This window comes from Dermacentor albipictus, chromosome 1, assembly GCF_038994185.2.
Source record: "Dermacentor albipictus isolate Rhodes 1998 colony chromosome 1, USDA_Dalb.pri_finalv2, whole genome shotgun sequence".
NCBI classification, from domain to species: Eukaryota; Metazoa; Arthropoda; class Arachnida; order Ixodida; family Ixodidae; genus Dermacentor; species Dermacentor albipictus.
Genome location: NC_091821.1, coordinates 347,930,506 through 347,953,344, shown reverse-complemented (window position 1 = coordinate 347,953,344; position 22,839 = coordinate 347,930,506). Strand labels below are relative to the sequence as shown.

Sequence of the window (22,839 nt, the reverse complement as noted above, 5' to 3'; positions counted from 1 at the left end):
GACGAGAGCTAGCCCGTAAAAATCTGGACTCAAAGGTGACGAATGCCGCGCCGAGCGAGAACATCGCTGTATAAAAAAAAAGTAAAGAAAAAGACAGAAGGAATGAAGAAAAGAACGTTAGAGAAAGAGAGAAAAGCTTCATATTTGAATGACCTTCAGTCAATGTCGTCGTTGCTGCAGTCCAACTGGATACACGATCGCGATGCCGTGTCCAGCTATTGGCCCCATTAACGCGCTTTATATGGGCCATCAGCTGTGGCCATATCATCGGCTGTAGCTCTAGGACTAGTCCAAATCTATTAGGTATCTGCGGAAGAGGAAGTAGCATGTGGAAATAAGTAAAACTGCGTCCAATAAATATGCAGTGCATTTGGGGCGTTTGCCACATACCTGGCACATCCATTTGTCTGGTCTGTTCTCGATGCGGTGTTGGGATAGCCTCTTTAGATAGAGTGTCTGTGCCTGTCAGGTTAACAGGTTAGTACAGCATCCTCTCTAGTGTGTGCTTTGCTGGGATGAAGATGCTAAGAAAAGTCCTCTATATCTTTAAAATCCTTAGGCCGACTGCTGTGTTGTTTCCAAGATATTGCGGTTCGGTTCTGTATCTCTCTGAGTTTTCGAAAAGGGAGGAAAACCTACTAGTGACTACATCCGACGGCGTTTAGGCAAATATTTGCCATTAGCATTGCGATATTTCAGTCTTAAAGTGTAAAGAGCAGGGCGCCCTGCTCTTTACACATTCAAGCATGAACCAACTAGCCCAAGCAAGAGTTTTACTTGAGCATATTTCTTCTACATTGGGCCCTTTCTTTCAACGAAGCTTTCGCACATATCCTGCCATTTTGTGCGTCAACTTGATCGCCGTCTCAGCTTGCCAGTCTCTAGTGGCGCCGGTCCTGTCGTTTGTGTTCTTCTTGTGTCCTGATCTTTGCTCTCTAAACCAGTTCCCTCGTCAAAACTTAGCCTGCGTACTTTTCAAGACAAACCCCTTTGCCTGAACGTTCATGGCACTTATTATTAATAAATTCGTGGTTTAAAATTCAAAGAGTAATGGATTTTCTTTATTTGAGAAACTGCGCTTAGAACCTGGTTTCATATAAGTTGGTATTGAGTTCTTTGTAGTGGTACAAAATACGTTGGCATGGATCTCCTTGGTATTGGTGCTCTTTTAAACGAGCCCTTTCTCGAGAGAGAGAGATAGAGGGAGAGAGGTTAGCAAGAGGTAGTTATGGTTGTTTCAACTCAAGCCTGTAAGGTTAAATGGCTGCCGTCAGCGGCGACCAAGTTTGACCCAGCGGTGACCGCTCAAATTGTGCGCCAATTGTACACCGCGAAAAGTTTCTGGTATCGTGCGGACGTTCCTTACCTCCGCGCGAGCTTCGCAAGAGCTTATGGACGCGTAGAACCATGCACGAACACCAACTTCAAGTGCACTAGACCAGCGGATAGATAGATCTACGTTAAAGCCACCGTATGAATCCCGTGGTAAAATGGAGGGAGGGGGGGGGGGGTGTTGGAGAACCTTCATCCGCGAAACCATCCCATTTTCGGTTGGGGGCGCCGTCGGTTTGTTTAAAAAAGGAGGCCTCGCGAAAGCAAGTCCGACTGCTGCGACTGATCATCGTCTGGAGTCCGCGGTTATCAAGACAAATGCCGTCCAGGCGTCTGGATGCGGCCGCGACTGGTTTTGCGCACGGCCAGGCCGGCGAGAATCCTACGACGCCGCACAGAAGCGACACCGGCGGCAGCGGCGGACGAAACGAACACGCTATTGATACAAACGAGGCCTGTCTGTTCCACTACTGGCTTGAACGCTTTCGGCCGCCGCTTGGGGACCGCGTCTCGCAATGGTTGGCTTTCCTCTGCACTTCGGCTCAACGCTCGCCCTGATGATTTTCCCTTCAGCTTCCCCCTCCCATTCTTGCTGCCCGCGACGGGAGCGTTGATCTCTTCCAGTTCCACATAGGCCCCCTTCTTCATCTCTGGTATCGTTGGCGAGTCCTAAAGAGAAAAAAAAAAGCGGAGGGGTGGGGTGGGTGGGGGGGGGGTGTTAAATATGACAGTAAAAATGTGTCGGCGAGCGAGCCGACTTCGCGATAACTGTGGTCAAGATGCGCGCAAGGACTTCCGTCCACAGAGACGGAGCGCAACGGACGCGAGTTTCAGAAGCCGCGTTGAGGGAATGGGCGCGATGAAGGAGTGAGAAGAATATTTTGTTCATGTGCATTTGCCTTTGCAGCTGTTACCAGGGGCGGTACAAGTGCAACGCCTGTAAATGGCTTCTTGTATAGCGTTTCGCTTGAGATGAATGCCTAAAAATTAATCGCGTGGAGAGATCGCCTACTAGATTTCAATTCCAGATGTGCACAAAACGTTCATGGGACGCAAACGCAACGCGGCCTGTACTTTATTTTATCATAATGACGATACAGCTTCAAGTGCGTTTATGCGCAGTGAGTTCATTTGCCATTGATTTAATCTGACTCTTACGTATATTTATCACATGTTTAATCCGCTACGGCTCCTGAGTGTGAAGTTACTATTTATTGCTGATTGTCTTCATGGGACCTAATCTGCTGCTTATTACTGCTTTCAGCGCCCGATGATTAAAATGTTATATGCTTCTAGCAAGCTTTATTGGCTGGGGCCGGTGCCATGTCGTGAAACACATGTAGATACAGCTCAGCCTCACATGCAGAATTTTCCGCTGTTTCTTCTGCTTACTGTACTGACACACAATCGTATGCATACCAGTGTTGCATACAGACATCGCCGTTGTAGATTACTTCGTAGCGCATAATCAACTCTTCTTTAAAGCCTCAAGGCGCACGTAAAAGCGTGTGTAACAAAAAAGAGTACGGCTTGAGGTCGTCAGCGCTCGCTGGGATGCTGGAAACTTCCTCAAACCATAGCACTGTGGAATAACGCCTTATTGAACATTCGATGGACTCCATTTGCGAGAACTCCATTACTTCTAGCTGGTTTGCGCTTACTCCGGTAGCGCCCCATAGAGTAATTTATTTCTTTGGGACGTACCTTTTCAATGGATACCAGGCAATTGCGGTATCATAGGAAATGGTGACGCAGATAAGGCAGCTCGGACGTCACACCAAGAAGACCGCTGCGTCCCCATTCCTCTCTCAAGGACAGACTCTGCGAGAGAGCTTTGCGTTCTAGCACGCACATTCTCGTTAGCTGAGTGGAACACCGCACATACAAGGTGCGCTAGACTGCAAAGTCTCAACCCTTCGCTGCAACTCAGACCTCCGGTCGCACTGCGCCGACGCGAAGCGTCTCTTCAGTGTCGGTTGTGGTTGGGAATTGCCTTCACGTAAGCTTATTCCGCAGTAATTGTAATGGCTGAGAGTCCTGCATGAGATCTCTGCAGCTTCGAGAACATCGACCACCTACTATGTCACTGTCCTTAGTTTGAAGCACGAAGACAATCTATGACCAACGTACTCAGGAAATGAGATGATCGTCCCCTTAGTCAACAGACAATAGAAGGCATTAAAAGCACTTTTGTGCTTTCCGAGTGCGTCTGGCTTGGGCGAACGCCTTTGACTCTGTAGTACTGTTCATGCACGACTCTATACCCCCATCACTCTCGTTTCCCCTTCTTTATATTCCCCTTCTCCCTTCACTCAGCGCAGAGTTGCCAACCGGACTCTTGACTGTATGGTTAACATATCTGTCTTCGCTTTATCTCTATCTCTCTCTCCTGGGACGTACGAGAGATCTGAAAAAGTCCGTTAAATTTTGTACAAGCAGCTACTATCACACAGAAATGTCGCTAACATTCTATTTGCTCCTAAAGTTGCAAGATTAGTGGATGAGTGGTGTTCGGGACACAGGACACAAAGTTTCGCCGCGCGCTGGCCACCGTTAAGCCTATCAAGGTTTCCGTGACCGCCAGCCTCTGTCGAGCCGTGATCTCGAACTCCGAGTTCGTTCTCGCCCTACAGAGACACGAGGTGACGAGAACACCGGCGTTGCGCAAATAATTATTTCTACCGAGACAGGAACGGAACCTATGCAGTAGCGAAATTTTCTCTTTCAATGTTTCCTCGAGTACGAATTTGGATTCAAGGCAGGGCATCCATCTCATTCTCGAGGAGTCTCAGAGGATCCGAATTTAGTCCGGCCATTGGCCGGGGCCACGGCTGTTGATGCAGCTGGGGCGCTGAGTGATTCCCCTTCGCGCGGTACGCCGGCGCGCGCCTGGTTATGGATGTATTGGGGCGAGCTTCGCGCCCTTCTTCTCTTGCGCTTGTGTATTTCGCGCACCGGTGATTTCTACGGCTCGTCCTGAAACGAGTTTTTCCCGGCGAGTAATTGTAATCGATCGGAGAGTGCATTTCGACCGACCACGGTGCCGTGGTGGTAAGGAACTAAAAAATCAAAGCTCGCGTCTCTACCGTCTTCTATCTGTCCGCGTGGCACGTAGACTCTCGGCATGAACCAATACCTTGTAGCCGTGAGGAACGCCCGCAGCATTCTCGACGTTAGAACAATGTATTATAGCGCAGCAGATAGGTCGCTAAGAGGCGAAGGTAGTGCAGAATACACGACCGAGGGGGACAAACAAGGAACGGTGCGCTGAATTGCAGTCGTGTGCGTGGAGCGTTTGCTGGAGGAAGTGCGGTGCAACGACATCCATGCTCAGCAACACCCTGAAGGTAACGTAAGTCTTGCGCCCGTATTCACGAATGTTCCTCTACTCAATACTCCACCTCGACTCAAGGGAGTAGACAGCACCACCATCTCTCCGCAGAAATGGTCACAGAACTTCATGATCATTCACGGGAATTCTTGGGAGAAGTGTCGCGTCTTCATCAGCCGAGGGGCGACGCTGTGCTCAACATAGTGGAGCGGAGGGAGAGCTTCCGAGTCGAGGAGTATTTGAGAATACCGGAGTTAATGTTTTTTACGCTTCAAGGGTTTTGGGAAAAATAAAGATGAACACATTTTATCCGGATGGCTGATCAGAAAATCTGAGCAACGGCGAAGACCAGGGGCATTGCAGCTAGGCTTCAGAGGGGCAGAAGAACATAGCTGCGGCTTCGCAACATCTGAGAGGCAAGGAGGGACAAGGATGATTAATTTTGCTGTTAGGGAAAAAATGAGCTAGGCCTTGGAAGAGATGGCAAGGTAATAGTAAAACAGAGGGCAAGAGACAGAAAAAGTGACCAGCATGCACGTGCCGAATTATATCGATATTACGCTGCGCACATGTCACATCATTTGACCCGTGGTACGATACGACGCTGCTGCTGCTGCTGATAGTTTATTTACATCCCCTTTGAAGCAATGCAGTGATAAATAGTCACCTAGCCTGTTTAAGTTGACCAGGTCCAGCTTACACACTACATGCAGCTGCTACATGCAACTGCTATATGCGACTGCTACATGTCGGGAAACTTGGTGGAATAAACAACAACAACAACAACAACAACAACAACAACAACAACAACAACAACAACAACAACAACAAGAAGAAGAATAACAAGAAGAAGAAGAATAACAAGAATAACAAGAAGAAGAAGAAGAATAACAAGAATAACAAGAAGAAGAATAACAAGAAGAAGAATAACAAGAAGAAGAATAACAAGAAGAAGAATAACAAGAATAACAAGAAGAAGAAGAAGAATAACAAGAATAACAAGAAGAAGAATAACAAGAAGAAGAATAACAAGAAGAAGAATAACAAGAAGAAGAATAACAAGAAGAAGAATAACAAGAAGAATAAGAAGAAGAATAAGAAGAAGAATAACAAGAAGAATAAGAAGAAGAATAACAAGAAGAAGAAGAAGAAGAAGAAGAATAACAACAACAAGAAGAAGAAGAAGAAGAATAACAACAAGAAGAAGAAGAAGAAGAAGAAGAAGAAGAAGAAGAAGAAGAAGAAGAAGAATAACAACAACAACAACAACAACAACAACAACAACAACAACAACAACAAGAAGAAGAAGAAGAAGAATAACAACAACAACAACAACAACAAGAAGAAGAAGAAGAAGAAGAAGAAGAAGAATAACAACAACAACAACAACAACAAGAAGAAGAAGAAGAAGAAGAAGAAGAAGAAGAACAACAACAACAACAACAAGAAGAAGAAGAAGAAGAAGAAGAAGAAGAATAACAACAACAACAAGAAGAAGAAGAAGAAGAAGAAGAATAACAAGAAGAAGAAGGATAATAACAAGAAGAAGAAGAATAATAACAAGAAGAAGAAGAATAATAATAACAAGAAGAAGAAGAATAATAACAAGAAGAAGAAGAATAATAACAATAATAATATTAATAATAATATTAATAATAATATTAATAATAATAACCATCACAACAACCACCACCATCATCATCATCAGCAGCAGCAGCAGCAGTAGCGGCGGCGGCGGCGGCGGCAGCTGCTGCTGCTGCTGCTCAAGCTGAGGGAAGATGAAGTGTTCTCATTTTGAGCCTGATTGTGGCACTCTTAGAACCATCTGACCCTATAAATGACAATATTCGGAAAACAAAACGAATCGTACTAAACGACACACCGCTGACAGTATCCATTTGATGAAACCCAGTGTAGCAGGTGCCTTTTATATCTGGAAAAACATGTTGGTAAAGTATATTATGCATATATCATACAGTGAGGGAATCAATGTCATGCGAAGCATTTCGCAGGTAGCTAGCTCTTAAGCACCATTTGGCGTTCTGCAAAACGTTGTCGGATGAGCGAATGGGTTTGCGTGTGTGACACGAGCACGTGCATCCCGACAGCAGCAAGAAGATGGCGACGTTAGGCGGCATTCACACTGGCCTCGGTCGGAGGTCGCGTGATCAAGTTGGTCGTAAAAGGTCGTTTTGGTTGAAAACATGATCAATTGTGGGAGGTCGCTCCCTGACCGATTTCTCAGCTCGACGACTGGGGTGGCAAAGCCACTGAACCAATCAACGGCTGGTGAGACATCAGCCGCGTGCAGCACGTCGCATAGCTCGGGCGAGAGCACGTATGCGTATGCCGGCTTTTATTTGCCTACAGACTCGAGAATGAGGCGCGTGAGTGATGGTTAACCATCACTCATCACGCACGTCAAGTTTCCGCATTCCGCAACCGCATTCGTAGGAGCAGCACGCTGAATACGCTGGCGGTTATTTGATGTGGCTGTGCGAGCGAACGTGAACGGCGGCAATCGAGAGACATTCCGGTGCGCCGACGAAAAGGTCACGGTCACCGGTCTCAACGCCGGTCGCCATGATGAGCTTCTCGGTCTTCTATCGTGGACCTCTGTCCGTCGCCGATGTGGATGCAGCCTTAACAGTATATGACGGCGATGGCATAATGAATGGTTTTGTTGTTCTCTGGCGAAGAAACGCTGCAACTTCTTTCGGTACAACTTGCGCCGATACCGAAGGCAGTGCAGCGTCTGAAACCAGCCACGAGGGAACGAGGAGAAAATTGCCCCGCCCCCACTTTTACGAGAAACTTGACATGCGGCGCGACGCATGCCAAAAACAGTAACCATCACTCACGCGCCTCATTCTCGAGTCTGTAGGCAAATAAAAGCCGGCATACGCATACGTGCTCTCGCCCGAGCTATGCGACGTGCAGCACCCGGCTGATGTCTCACTAGCGTTCGATGTCACCAGCTGACAAAGTTGTTTTTATTGAAGAGACCCGAAATGATGCGAGACAGGAACCTGCTGACTTGTGCCTACGCCCATACCTATACATACAACAAAGTGCTTGGGATGAGTCAAAGAATACGTCGCATATGCTGCGAGAAAAACAAAATCTGATTGCTAAAGCACCGGCAGTCTCGAGATCTTAGCTAATGACAAAGCTCTTAACAGGGACCACGAACAGAATAAAGGCGATAACGAAAATCTCGCCTCGCTGGAGAAACATCGGTGCTTTAGTGGACTTGACTGGCCTTCGGATGAGTTCCTTGAACAGGGTACCGGAATCTTTGTTCCGTGGATAGTTTGTCTCTAAGCCACTGAGAGTAGCATATAGACAATGAAAGAGTAGTTGGCCGTCGAACGGAGCACATTAGCGCAGAAGGGACATTGTGGTTTTGTTGCATTGGCAAGAATAGCATGCTACGTTGTTGAAACTTTGATAAACAATATGTAAGCGTACGTGAATGCGACGTCCAACTACAAGTGATTCAGGAGACTTGCATCGGGACGGGAGAAGGCAGGCGGCAGTCGAAGTCTCAAAAGTGAGTTGTATGGGCAGAAGCGAGAGCTGGTGGAGCTTTGTAAACTTCGGGGCAGTATACCCTGAAGGAACGAGCGAATAAATCAACATGAATTGCGGCATCCGTTCATTGAGGGACATATAGGTAGGCACGCACTCATACTGCCGATTAGCCGAACGCGCACATTCAAGCTGTATTGATGTTGCCGACGATTACAGGACAAGGAAGATTTGGCTCTAAAGGAGCCCAGGAATCCGTAAGTAACACTTAATGCAAAGTTCAAGAGATTCATTGAAGACAGTGAACAGACGTAGAGGTGACACTGCACTGACAGCAGCCGCAACACAAGATAGAGATAAAAGCATGATACAGTTGCGACAGTGACACTCCACAAATAAGAAACGAAAGGCAGCTTTTCTGCAGTGAATATCTAGAAGCAGATACTGAATATCGTATTTGGAAGAGGTGTAGGAAATCCGCAGTGCACAAATATACATATATATGCCAGCCCACGTTCGCGCTTACAGTGGTCGCCTCGCACGTACAGATTCCGGAGGAGGCTGCATACCTCGCTTGGATGGAAGCAGCGCTTGCGCTAATTCTCTTCGCACCATCGACACATGCTAATTTCCCCGGTTGTGCGTCCGCCTGGTTCTCCCCCCCCCCTCCTTCTTTTCCCTTCCCTTGCCGTTCATCGTCGGTGGCCGCGACTGCTGGTGTGTTCAGCAGCTCCAGAGGAAGCAGTGGTTTCTTCGTTTCCGCGCACCAATCTTTCGAAGCAGATCTGACGCCTCCCTAATTATAAGGAGGCGAGCAATGCAAGACCGACAGCCGCACATATGCGAGAGGCGTGAAAGAAAAGAAAAGGTGAAGGGGGAAGCGAACGAGAACGGGAAAGCGGACGAAATTAAGAACAAAAGAAAGAAACGAGAAAAAAAGGAAGAAAAGGAAGAAAAAGGAAAAGGAAAAGGAAAGCTAGAAGAAAGACCTCCCGAAGCTTTATTCCGGCTTGTAGGGAAAAGAAATGAAGCTGAAATGGTTCGTTGGAAACGAGGGAATGAAGAAACGGGGTAAGACATAGCGGGAAGTGGGAGGAGGCGTGGAGAACAAAGCGAACTTCCGGAACTAAGGGGGCCGTTTCTTAATGTGGAAAGAAATAATAAGCCCATGGCCGCATAGTATCGATCTATATATAAAATAAGATATAATACAGAAAAGTACGAAGGCTGTGCGAGATAAACGGAACAAAAAAACCAACCGACGTGCGTAGAAAATGAACGACAAAATAAAATATAAAAAAAATAAGTGCACGTATACTCGTATACGTACAAGGCTGGACAAGAAAAAAATGAAGCTCGTGCTAGAATTAAAGTTGGCATGCGCGAAAACAAAGAAAAGAAGGCGAGGCAAGAAAGAAAAGCTGAGCCGAGAAACAAAACGGAGCAGACAGCATTTAACAGCAGGTATACTAATTTGGTATGAACATGACTCAAAAAGTAACCTTGTTTTACGTTAAAGCCCTTATTTTATTGTATCGTTACCTAATTAGCGAAAAATGCAAGAACTGGGATTTCTACGAAAGAACAAAGAACAGCTTGGAGAATTTAGATGAGCTATATGCACTGACGGCTGGTATTTTAGGAGACGGTAAATTATTACGGCTGCTAGCTGTCCGAGGAAGAAGAGATGGGAGAAAGAAAAAAAGAGAAAGAAAAGAGAAAAAAAGAAAGAGGGAAAAGTATAATTGAGGGTAAGAATGTGTGGAAAGTGTAAATTGAGGAAGGGAGCGAACAGATAGGGAGAACGATACTTTAATCTGGAAACGTACATGGCGCACGTAGCATTTTTAACTTCAAAGAAAAACATAGATATACGAGAGAAGGGATTCGTGTCTTGCTCTGGCGGTGATTACAACTTGTACCCCTCACGTCTAAAGAGACAAGACAGGCTGCAGCGGTGTGCCTTATCATCATTCTTGGACCCCTGGGCTTTTCCGTATTCACTCTGGATGCTTCGCAGGTCTTTACGACTGTTCTATCATGCCTAAAGTGGCAGAGACAGTGGGTGTTACTTTACTTTGTTGAGCTCGAAATTTCCCATACTACGAGTGCGCAAATTCATGTGAGCTTATTCTAGCAGATGAAATTGTCACGCTAGCTTTACGCTGGACATTCCATCGAAATTACCTGCACGCCGTGCGTTTTTCCAGTAGTAAACGAAAAAAGAAATTCTGTGCCATATTTTGCAAATCTCGTTTATGTTGTGCCACCACATAATACAAATGATGATATACATCAACACATAAATCACGTCATTTTCGTTGTCACCGTAAAGTGAGTGTAATTACTGGACGTAAATAAAAGTGCAGAATGTGTGCTAATCCTTAGTAATAAGCAGCAGGCATCTTAGAAAGAACGCTTTGGAGAGTTGTTCTCGGTTCAAGGTGTCAAGTGTGGCCCTACAGCATGAACTTGATTGCACCTGACACCACAGAGAAGCCATAAATAATTCGTATACAACTATCTGTAATCAAATGACTGGCGGGGTGGGGGGAGGTGAGGCTGCAAAATAGTATTGATCTCTGCGAACAGAGGAGGTGACACGCACTGACACGCAGCTTTCCTTTTATATATTTTGCTAGTTTCAACAATCACCCTCGACAAGTAATGTATGAATACCTATAGTGTTCTTCAAAGAAAAAAATCACCGAAGATTAGGATACTCCGTAAACCGAAATTTGCGCGCAGCTTTGCACATCTTTTTGTTTCGCGATATATTGAGACAAATAATTTGAGAGAAACATGTAGCAGAGTTGGCAATCATCAAATATCCGATTTGCGGGTCAAACCCGTCGGCTCTTATACAAGGGTCGTCAAAGGTTCCAGTGTAATGGCTGGTGCTGCGTGGCTTCCAGAAAGCGCTACAAGATTCGCGTCGCGCGTGCAATCAGACTACAAAACAATCATAAATCATGGTAATCGAAACTAGCGCGAACGAGACCAAACCAAGCAAACCAAACAAGCGCGAGGGAGAGCTGACGCGAGCAGACGACAGTACGAAACGAGTGGTCCGGCTGAGACCACTTGCGAGTATGCATCGAGCAGTTGGGCCCGTAAGCAAGGCAACAGTTTCCCGCGCGCACGTCACCGAAGGCACCGTTCTCATTGGTCTCCGTCGTTTGCGGCTTGCGTCTTTCATATCGCGCCCCACGTTCGCCTTTTCAGTTTTCGCTGTGCTCGTTCACTCGGTTACGCCGCCGACACCATCGCCACCGCCGACACTCGCCGCATGAACTGGCGCCTAGAGAGAGCTGCTTCTAAAATCCCGTCAGAAGGGTTGAGCACTGCAACAAGTGCCAAGATACGAACAGCGGACAGCGCTGATAGGCGGCGATGCCCGAAGATTAACTTGCTGCTCAGTCCCCTGGGATTAGCGAAGGAAAAAGGTGTCATTCACCGCGTCAAGGCCTGAGGATGGGTAAGCTCTTTGGATAAATGTCCGTTTTTAGTGCGAAACCCTCTTTAACTACCCGTTTATTTTGCATTGTCGTCAGTCGTCGGGGAGCACACTTGCATCCAGGTTGTAGCCGATTGTGTTGTGAGCAGATGCCTCGCCGTGGGGGACCTCAAATGTCTTCTCCTCTTGTATACACGCCAGATGGCACGTGATGTGCGCTAACAGAGGCGTTATTTCGAGGCTTTTTTTGCCTATTACTAGGCACTTTAAAGGGAGGCAGGTTCCTGTATCGCCTCATTTGGAACCTGTTCAATGAAAAATTTCAAGTTACAATCCGTCTACATTATTTAAATTGAAATTGCAGTTATGTGTCACATTATAAATCTGGTGCTGGTAACCGTGCTTTTTTTCAGGTGCCCACATAGCCCGAGTTTGTCGGGTATATGAAGAAGGTAATAAAAACGAGCTGTCCAACTCCCGACCTACCGCTTTTCTATCTGTGCTATCTAAACGTTTCGGAAGTATCAATAATTCATGGCCTCGAAGTGTTCTACAATACGTATAATATAATTGCGGTTTCAAAGTTCGGCTTTTTAAAGAACAAAGCCACAGAGGCAGCTCTACTTGCAGCAAAAGAGAAAATTATCAAAAGCATTGTAAATAAAATAAGAAAAAGCTCGAGCGGTGTATCCCTCGATTTTAGCAAGGCATTTTAGCAAGGATTGAGTGCAACATGGCGTCTAAGCCTAAGCTGTCTAACTACGGTGCTCACGGTATTGTCCCTGACTTCATCGGAGAACGATTAGAGTTACAGGAAACATTACGTCTTATTGAACAATTATTACTCTGATAAGGCGGTAATTATTTAAGGCGTCCCCATGAAACTTAAGACCGCTGCTATTTAGAACATAAGTACAATATCCTCAGTATTTCTTCCCTTTAGAATATCATTGCATTAGGCACATTAGGCATTAGGGTAGTGGGTTGCTGTATAAACAGCAACCCACTATTGCCTGGGCTACATATTGGCCTGCAGTATTCTGTTAATAAAAGAGTAATAAGGATCTTCCGAATATATGTGAAATGTGTGACGTAGCTGTGCATGCCGACGACGCTAAAATTTCATTACGACTACATCCTTACTTGTACTAGAAGGGCGGGTGAATGATTATTTGGGCAAGCTTTGGGATTAGACGCAAGATGATAAGGTATGCCTGAATTTATCAGAAACAAATTACGTAATTTTTAGGCTCATAAGCGCTGCAGTTGAACACGCTAGCAGTATCAAGTATAATGAAATCAATATAGAAATGCAACCTGCCAGACAATCATTAGGCGTCTATACTCGCGGACAACTTTCTGTGGCAATGAAGGGAAAAGCTATGGGCGCGTGGCTGCTGCACATGTGTTACGGCGCCAAGTAGTCAGCCAGCGTTTGGCAGTGCTTTTGGCTGCTCGGAACAGACGCTGAATCTATGCAGCTTCACGTGCGACGGTTTCACGTTTTCCCAGACGCGGAAGGGAAAAGCCCCAAAATAAGTAAACTTTTATTCAGTGGTGTGTCTTTTGTTATTTAACTGTTGCTAATAAGGTGTCTATGTTAATCTTCTCCAGCTTAAACTTACGTGGATGAAAACACGGGACTCTTTTCAGAAGCGCTCTCACTTGTGTGCGTTTAGCCTCCGTAGCTTTCCTTCATTGCCACAGCGTTATCTGCGAATATAGTTTAGTGAAAGCCTACGTTCCCGCTTATCTATATTTGTTTCCGAACTCAGAATATCAGTCGGGTGCCTTTACAAAACATGTAGTTTAGTTGCAAAGTGGCTTAGGTTATCGATGTGCTGTGTACTACTTTATTCGATGTTGTCGTATTGCATGCTTCTGTGAGGTACCGCAACATCAAAAATTTACAATATACTGGAATGTTTTGTTAGATACGGACGCTTTTCCGGGCATCCTTCGAGTTCACCAGATCACATCGAGTCGCCGTCGCACCCAATTAAGGTGCGCAGACGCGCGTCTAACACGTTCCCCGACCTGTCAGATAAGTTGTCGAACCCCCACCCGAGGCGCCACACGTTCAGATAAGTTGGCGGCCTTACCTCGGGCGCCACACGTGGAGCTATTGCCCCACTGCTTGACTCTTCCCGAAAGTGCAACGGGAGCCTGGCACGGTTCCAGGTAATCTGGGTCCCGAGCGAAGTTGTTTCGCAGCTCTGAACGGTCGCTCGAAAACAACCCACCTTCCCCCGCTGAGCGCTTGCAAACCTGGAGGCAACGTCATGGCAAGTCATCCCTCGGACAGTGAAGCCCATGGAGCGACCCCCTGAGCCGAATGTGACTGCACTCGCACGGGCGCCTACCATTGACCGAAAATGACGTGACCCCGAGACACCGAAGGGGTTAAAAGCCAGAGACAGGGTGCAGAGAGAAGCATTCCTTCATTCATTCATCTCTTTCGGGCTTCTTGCCACGGGCCGCAGCGTCCGACTTGCTGCCGGTCATCAATGACATTATTACTGTTAATTTCTTTGTATTCATACTGCAAATAATGTAAATAAACCTCCAGTTTTCATCTCAATATCCTCCTCAACGTCGGCCAACTCCCGCACTCAACGGCAAGATCCAATAACTGGGGGACAGCGGTGGGGTTGTCCTCTAGATCCGATAGTCTTCAAGGGCGCTGTATGCAATTTGAGGGCTATCGCGGTATGTCTGAATACTTGTCGACTACGCCATTGCTTATTAAACATAATGTACTTGAGGTCCGACAGTTGTACTATTATTGCTTACTAAAATACGTAGGCCCTAATATGCTTTATGTAGCAACAAACGCCGCATCGGCATTATACTCATTCCGAAAACTCATCGAATTGCCTGCTGCTGTTGCAACGTGAGCCGTACAGCGGGTGGTCAGGCCTTTTCAGGCGACAGCCTTTAGCTTAGCTGTGCGCGTTCTTATTGTCAGGAAAAAAAGAAATTTACTTCACGCTTCAAAAAGCACACGTGTCCAACAAAGTGCCACAGCACTTTCATAGCATTTTATGGCTATGTGAAATTTTGAATCACTGCATGAGCAAGACACATGGGGATTGCCGGAGCTATTACGTAGGCTTAGCGAGATGGCATGCTAGAGGTATTGCGATAATGCTTCGGCTCCATGGACACGTCCGCTTCGATAGGAACGAGTTGGCAGCCTCGCACAAAGGGCGAAGCGTAGCAATCTATTCTGCGAGTTTCCGTACTCTTGAACGTTTTCATCAAGACAAGGAATTTATATAAAAAAATATATATATAGATAGCCATGCTGGCGTGAGCGATAACACGGTCGTTGCCGCACTGGCATGCCAGTACTGCGCCAATTCCGTGGCCACTGGCATCAGTACGGACTTCGGCAGGCGCCAGAATTGGGCCAGAACGGGAGGCGTTGTGAGAAGTTCGATTAGATGCGAGAATGCAGAGGCCTCGTTATCGCCCTACTGGAAAGGGGCGTCTTTTTTCAAAAGCTAAGTTAGTGGTCGGGCTATGGCCGCGAAATTTTTCACGTTTTCACGAAATGGCGGAAGTACGAACAAAGGCCGATGAAACTGCGCACATCATTGAGAAACTTCGGAACAGGGAAATGTGTAACAGCATGGATCTTGCCTGGGTCTGGTTGCACTCCGTTCGCGTCAACGAGATGTCCAAGGACGGTAATTTGGCGACGGCCGAATTGGCACTTCGATGCGTTGAGTTGCAGACCGGCTCGACGAAAAACGTCCAGGACTGCTGAGAGGCGCTCGAGGTGCCTAGCGAACGTTGGGGAGAATACTATAACATCGACCAAGTAGCACAGGCACGTGGACCATTTGAAACCGTGCAGAAGGGAGTACATCATGCGTTCAAAAGTGGCAGGAGCATTACATAGACCGAACGGCATCACTTTGAAAGACCGTCGGGTGTTACAAAAGCAGTCTTCTCGCGGTCGAGATCGTCCACGGGAATCTGCCAGTACCCTGAGCGAAGGTCAATAGAGGGGAAATAGCGAGCACCGTGGAGGCAGTCAAGGGCGTCATCAATCCGAGGTAGGGGATACACGTCCTTTTTGGTAGCCCTGTTAAGGTGCCGATAATCCACGCAAAAGTGCCATGAGCCATCCTTCTTTTTTACCAGTGCAACAGGTGACGCCCATGGACTGCATGACGGTTCAATAATGTTCTTGGCAAGCATTTTGCGAACTTTGGCGTGAATCGGCGTGAATCGGCGTGAATCGTCGTCGTAGTCTTCGCACCGCTCTCCTCTTCGTCATCGCAAATACTGTTCCGTAGCAATATTGACGCGATAGCGTTAAGGGCCCCGATCCGCAGAAAATCTGGTGTCGGCGCCGGCGTCGGGGGAGTTTTCCGTGAGTGAAAACTGGTGTATATATACGCGATAGCGTTAAGCACCCCGTGTCGCAGAAAATGCGGTGTCGGCGTCGGCGGAGTTGTCCGTAAGCGAAATTGCCGTATATATACTTAGGTATATGTATATGCCACGCCTTGCTACTTGACATGCGCCATGTGCAGGTTATATTGCCACACCATTCTATCACTAAAGTTGCTCATACAACTGATAGCCTTACAGTCTTGACAAAGTTATTCCTCGGAATTTTGAGGAAGACATCCCACAAACAAATGTCATGGAATCAAACACCAAAAACACATTATTTGTATGGTAAATCTCCTCAAACTGAAATATTAAACATGCGAAACAATAACAGAAGCGTAAAAATGATGTAAATTTCTGGCGTAGAGGCTGCTTTTCTTTGTAAAAATTACAGTTAAATAAGATACAGTTGCTGGAAGCGTGAGCAGGAGTCAGGGATGTTTGAACGCTGTGGCGTTGCACTCTTAAAGGCGAAGCTTAAGCGTCCTCCAACTTCTTCATTGCGATCGCAAATATATGGACACTTCAGGCGCATTTCGGCCGTCGCCGTCGTCGTGATGTTCCGTATCAAGCCCAAGGGTGATAACATCGTCCCCGCGTGCCTCGTGCTGCATGTGAGAGTGAAAGCCTGCGACGGTGAGCCGCAGGTGGCAGCTAAGTCTCTCGAGCGCAAGGGGAGAAAGCGGGAGGAAACGCGCCGTCTCCTGACGCGCGCAAGGCACCGGAGGATGGGGGTGGGGCTCTATTCCTGCGGCTGCTGCGTATGGCGCGGGCCATATCTTGAAAGCGATCTGCGACGGGAACAGAGTGCGGCGACTGCTGATGGCTTCGTGTGCGCTTTGTTTTTGCCGCTTAGTTCTCGTTGAAGCGAGAGGCAGCACGAAATTCAATTCGCTCGCTGCTGCTGCTGCTGCACTTCCTCATTACAGCGTTTTGACACCGAGTTTCCACGGTCATCGAGTAAGATGTGTTGTTTACTTGTGCGCGCGTAACACAATGCTTGTTAATGCAGTTAGTAAGCGAATGTTTACAAGTTTATACGGCCGATAAAGCTATATACTACCCTTACTTCTAATAGCTGTCTACTGATGGGCTATCGCAATCGATGCTTCACCTGTCGCACGAAACTGCAACTTTGCTCAGAGCACTGTGACATCATGTTGAGGGACCAGCTTGCGGAAACGAGTCAATTAGGAGAGAGAGGGCATAAAAAGAAAACAAAACACAATTAGTGGAATGGAAAACCCATTGCTGATTGATGATTCATACACTTCGCTGATTCTTTCTTGCCGATTTGTACATGCTTTTGTACACTCATAGTACAGTCCAACGTACTTTCTTAGCACTGTCGAGTTCCTAGGGCTACGCAATACTAAAACGACGAAAGGATAAGTCTGTTTATGGTTAGATTAAGGTGGCATGACCTAGCGGAATGCTGCAATTATAGACAGTATTTATCACCTAACATTAGGAGTCGCATGTCAGGCGATCAGACAGTATAATATCTCCAGCTTCTCGTTAAACTTCGCATCTCACTTTTTACTGAATAATTTATGTACAGCCTTTACTGTTGCTCATGGGAAGTAGGAATATTAGCAGAAGGACATTTTGTTGCAAATTTAAGCAGTTGCATGCCTTTATAAGGCCTCTTATAGTGTGCTGAAGCACAGTCTGCATTGCTCGTGACGGTATGCAAATTTGATGAACACATGCTACACATAAAGCGCTGAGCTAGGCTTCGTAAGCGAAGCCTCACAACTTCTCTCTTCCCGCTTAAGGACAACTCGCCCCTCTAAATGCGGCGACTAAGAGGGCCAGTGTGCCACTTGGGTAAAAAGTTTGCAGAAGTAAATAAAATATAAGCGAAATGCTATGAGCTGGCAGCCGTTAAAGGTATACGCAGTGTACTTAAAGGAGACTAGAATAGGTGTAACGTGAACAAAACACTGCGGAAAATACAACTGACGAGAGGAGAGGAAAGAAAAAAGAGTGAGCGACTCGTTGTCTTTCACGTAAGCGTGAGAAACAAAAGAGCCAAACCTATATTTTGTGGGCACAGTTGTTGCCGCCAGGTGGTAAGGCGAAAAACTTGCCCCCTTTCATGCATGCCTCTCTTTTAACTCACGTAGTACACCGTCGTATTCATTCTCTCTCTCTCTCCTTCTCGCTGCTTAAAGCGAGCGACCCGAGATGCCGTTTACGGCGGCACTTACACTCGAGTCACGTACGTGTACGTGTACAGGCAAAATGTGTACACAGGCAGCTCGAAACCGAAACGCGACGGCGATTTGCGAGCCGCGCTTACGCTCCAATGGCACGGATTGAGATCCTGCATACTTATGTAAATAAGACGCCAGTTCTCCTTCGCGCACGCTTCGCGGCGCTCGTCAAAGACGAACAGGGTGCAAACTGAGCTCGGTGTCTCGGAGCTCGTGCCCCGGAGAGAGTTTCGTGTGGTTTACGGGGCCCCAAATAACAGGCTTTGACCCAACGACTGTTCGCCGTCCGTCACGCCAGAGGTGTGCTTCTCTTCAAGTACGCAAATGTTAGCCTTACGAAAAAAAATTCAGATTTTAGGAGGGCATAGGACGGTTTTCCTACGCGGCCCATTCCTTAAATGACAAGGAGATGTGCCTAGTGCTTACCGCACCATTTGAGCAAAGCAGTCGCCGAGTTGTTTCTTGTCTGGCAAGGTATCTTGCTCGGAAAACAGAAAGAAGAAATAGGTACAACCTACCACTTGTTTATGCGCCAGAAGATGTTTTCCTATGCACACTAATGTACACTGGAGACGCTGTTTCTCTTGCCCTTCTATACTGTGTAGAAGCCCGTGAATATCGCTTCCATTAGGTATCCGCGTGGTTTTCATCTCGATAACGGATAACGTACCGACGTTTCGAGGTAGGACTTTGCGCCAAGCCCTAAAACATCCGCGTGTGTGCTAGGAGAATGTAGCCGACTAAGTATTGTTCTTGTTGGTTATTGGGTGTTACTTTATAGGTATTGCTTTAAACGCAAAATCTTCAACGGAGAAGTTGTACAGCATATTGAGAAATGTCAAAATTGTTTGTTTTAGTGAAGACAGGTTTCATGGTTTTAATTTTTCGGATCTGCGAAGAAAGCAGGCGAGATTAAAAAAAAAGAAGCTACCACATGACTACCTTTTTTTGCACAGTGGCAGTAGTTCCTTTATACATGCTACCAACGAATGATCGATTCTGCAGGCTAACCGAACGCATGAATTTATTCCTTAAAGCACCCTTCAGCAGGCCACATAGCAAATTTTGGTTATGCGCTGGCCGTAGTTACGTGCCCTCTAGGGAGTGTTCTACTGCAGGAATTTTTCAGATTAGTTCTTAATAGCCCATGAACTCAGGAAGCGAGTGTCGCTGCCAACGTTGACACTCTCCAGTTGCCCCGCGTATGGGCTCCGCAATCGAAATTCCTTCTCTGCGTTCTACAATACCGGAGCCGGAGGATCGCGTGGCAAATACGTCACGGGCCCAGCCTCTGTTGTTTTTTTGTCGCTCACGTATTTGCTGAGTGGCCCACTTCCAGTGACGGCCTTGCGCACGAGCTGTTGTGTTTGTCTCGTTTCGCGCAGCGGACGATTTTGCGCGCTCTGCACGAGACCGTCAAATGAGTGGTTTAAGTCAGTGCCACAATCACGAGAACTGAAGCAGGTGCGAGACGATGAGAGAGCATAATCGTGGCGCTGGAACACGGTAGAAAAGGACATAGTTTCGTTCTCTGCGCGTGCGACTGCAGGTTGTGGGAGCAAGCAGACGAAATGGATGTGCACTCCCTTGCTACTGGACGAAGTAAAACAAAAACACGTAGACATTCAGTTTGTATGTTTTATCTTTCATGTAAACTTTAATTCGTCTATTGAAGCAACAGATTAAAAGAATAACTGATCTTGCCTTGAATAATTCTCGAAGTCACGTGTCCCTGTGCGTGACGTCGCAGCAATTCGATAAAGTAAGGAACAGTGCGGAAAAACAAGAAAATATAGAGCTGTTTAGTGGGACAAAAATTGCGAATACTTCTGAAGTGAAGAAGCAATGCAAATTTATAATACAATAAAAATAGGAGTAATATACCATGCAGTATAATAGCTAAGTCAATTATGATTACAATCACGAAAGTCAGTTGTTAGGATCAAGAGAGTTGCTGCATAAAATATTTCTTAACTAGGTTCTTGAATATGTACTCTGTGGGGGATGATTTAATGGTATGTGGAACAGAATTCCACAGTTTTATTCCCACAAATGTGGTAGTGAACTTACCATAGTTTGTGCGCACTTTAGGTAAAAGACGATTATCGAGTTTAGAGAACCTAGTTGTGTTAGTATTTACAAAAATTTCAAAAACAAAGCCATGTATGTGTGCAGTATTACGAAATAACTTATATATCACGATTGTTAACTTGAACTGAAAGAGCTGATGAAGAGGATGTATGTTTAAACTGCAATAAAGTGGCGTTGCATTGGACAGGAAATGGCTGAAAGTCATAAGATGAAGCGCTTGATTCTGCAGGCGTTGAAGTTGGCTGAGGTTAGCGAGGTATGTGTTTCCCCAGGCTGATACGCAGTAAGATAAATGGCTGTGAAAATGTGCACGATAAAGGGAATGGATAATGTGCGGCTGAAAATATGAGCGGGTTTTGATTATGGCGCCTATTCCAAAAGAAATCTTACGGACAAGTGACTGCGCATGAAGATTGAATTTCAGATGCCTGTTTAAAACTACGCCAAGAAACTTTGTGCTGTCAGATATTGTATTAAGTGGCTTTCAAGATACACCGATATAAGTTTCGAAATTATTATCCGCAAGGAATGAAAAACTATAAAAACCGTTTTTAGTGGATTGATGCACAACATGTTCTTTCGACACCAGGAAGTTATGTTATGCAGATCAACGTTAACATTTCGCTGTAGCACGTCAACATTATTAGCGCAAATAAACATAGTCATGACATCTGCATATAATATACAGTCGGTAGTGGTCAGAACATTAGGTAGGTCTTTAATGAATAGTAGTAGAAATAGCAGCGGGCCCCGAGGAACGTCTTGATTGAGCCCTGAGGAACGCCTTGATATATGTTCTCATGAGAGTTTGTCGTCAATCTGAACAAGTTGAGTACGATTAGCTAGGTAGCTAGAAATAAGCTGAAGTGGCGGGCCAGTTATGCCGTAAGATTCAAGTTTATGTATTAGAATTTTGTGAATAATGGTATCAAAAGCTTTTGTTAAATCTGTAAGTACACTTCCAACCAGTAAGCCATAGTCGATTACCTTCTTGACCTCATCGGTGAAGGTTAGAAGCGCAAGCTCAGTTGAGCGACCCTGCCGAAAGGCATACTGTTTAGGTGATAGTAGATTAAATTTTGCCAGGTAGGATGATAAACATGTATGAACTAGTCATTCAATTATTTTACTGAAGAATGAAAGAATACAACTAGGCCTGTAGTTATTCAAAAGTTCACAATTGCCTTTTTTGCAAACAGGTGCTATTTCACCAACTTTCAGAGAACTAGGGAAATATGCCTCCTTTAAAAATTTTGTTAACAATACCTGCTATGATAGGAGACAGTTTATTAGAAATTAACTTGATACGAGATGGGTCAACAGAGTCTAGGCCAAGTCCAGTAGACCTAAGCGAAAATATAACATGAAGAACGTCCTTTGCATTCATAGGCCGCAAGTAGAAAGAATGAAGATGACGAGGCAGTGTCGGTAATGGGGGATCTGTTTGAGAATCGCAAGTACTACTAAAATACTCAGTGAAGGCATTCGCGATATCAGCTGGGTGGCAGTGTGTTTGTGTCTCAGTTTTTATTTTCGTCAATTCGAAACATCGTTTCCGAAACATCGTTAATTGAGTTTCTAAATTGTTGCTTTATGTAACGTATTGAAATTTAAGAATTGCAGCCGGTGAGTCTACAAGACATGCTCACTTATAGTCATATAGACAGAAAAGATACTTGTAATAGTACACAGAGTAAAACACTAAAACCACAGGAAGGATCTGATATTTAGCGCTGCGATACAGGTACTGCTCACTTGAATATGTACTCAGTACACCGCTTGCGCTTTATTATTGCACCGGCGACAACTTCTTGTTGCTCTGGCAGCAACGCATTTCACACATAAAGAAAAGCTGCCTTTTTCACCAGTTTCGTTAGTCTTTATTAAGAACTCATGCTCATCGAAAACCGAACTACTTTTCGTTATACAGTTTAGTAAAAACAATGGCCTCCAATTCACGCTGTGAAGTTGGTTTGACAGTGAAGCTGTAAACGACAACTAGAATGAGTGCTCATTGCGACGTAGGTTGAAATTAATCAAGTGGCGACATTCACATGTACTTTAAGTAATTATTAATCTAGGAGGATTTGACGGTCCGCGACTTAGCTTGCGACGCTAACTTCGTGCACCTACAAAGAGTGGAGCAGAGAGAAGAGAAATTCGCCGCGCCTTGTACGCACGCTGCTCCTCAGGAGGCATCACTATTTATTTATTTATTTATTTATTTAGTTTACCCTCAGGGCATATCATTACAAAGGGGAGTGGGTAATACATAATAATACTGAAAATACAAACAACACCAGAAAACAATAATTTACTAAAACATAGATGAGTTAGAATAAGTGATCAACACAATATATCATTCAATAAAAGCGGTAAGAGCAGTGCGAAACAATACAGGATCAGGAATTGTGGCAATTGGGGAAGGAAGGTGGTTCCAGTCATATGATGTGCGAGGAATAAAAGAATCC

The 22,839-nt window shown here is 45.7% G+C and overlaps 1 protein-coding gene across 5 annotated transcripts in view; it reads left to right on the top strand.

The window, feature by feature from the left end:
* The window catches only part of LOC135896232 (lachesin-like), a 348,730-nt gene that overhangs the window by 68,522 nt on the left and 257,369 nt on the right, over positions 1 to 22,839 (top strand). For 2 of the 5 annotated variants that reach the window (XM_065425606.2, XM_070531781.1), the window contains exon 1: positions 11,500 to 11,672. The exons of the other annotated variants lie outside the window; for them this stretch is intronic. The gene's annotated coding sequence lies outside the window, so the exon portion shown is untranslated. Of the gene's footprint in view, positions 1 to 11,499; positions 11,673 to 22,839 lie in introns of those variants that run through there. 5 annotated transcript variants of the gene reach the window in all.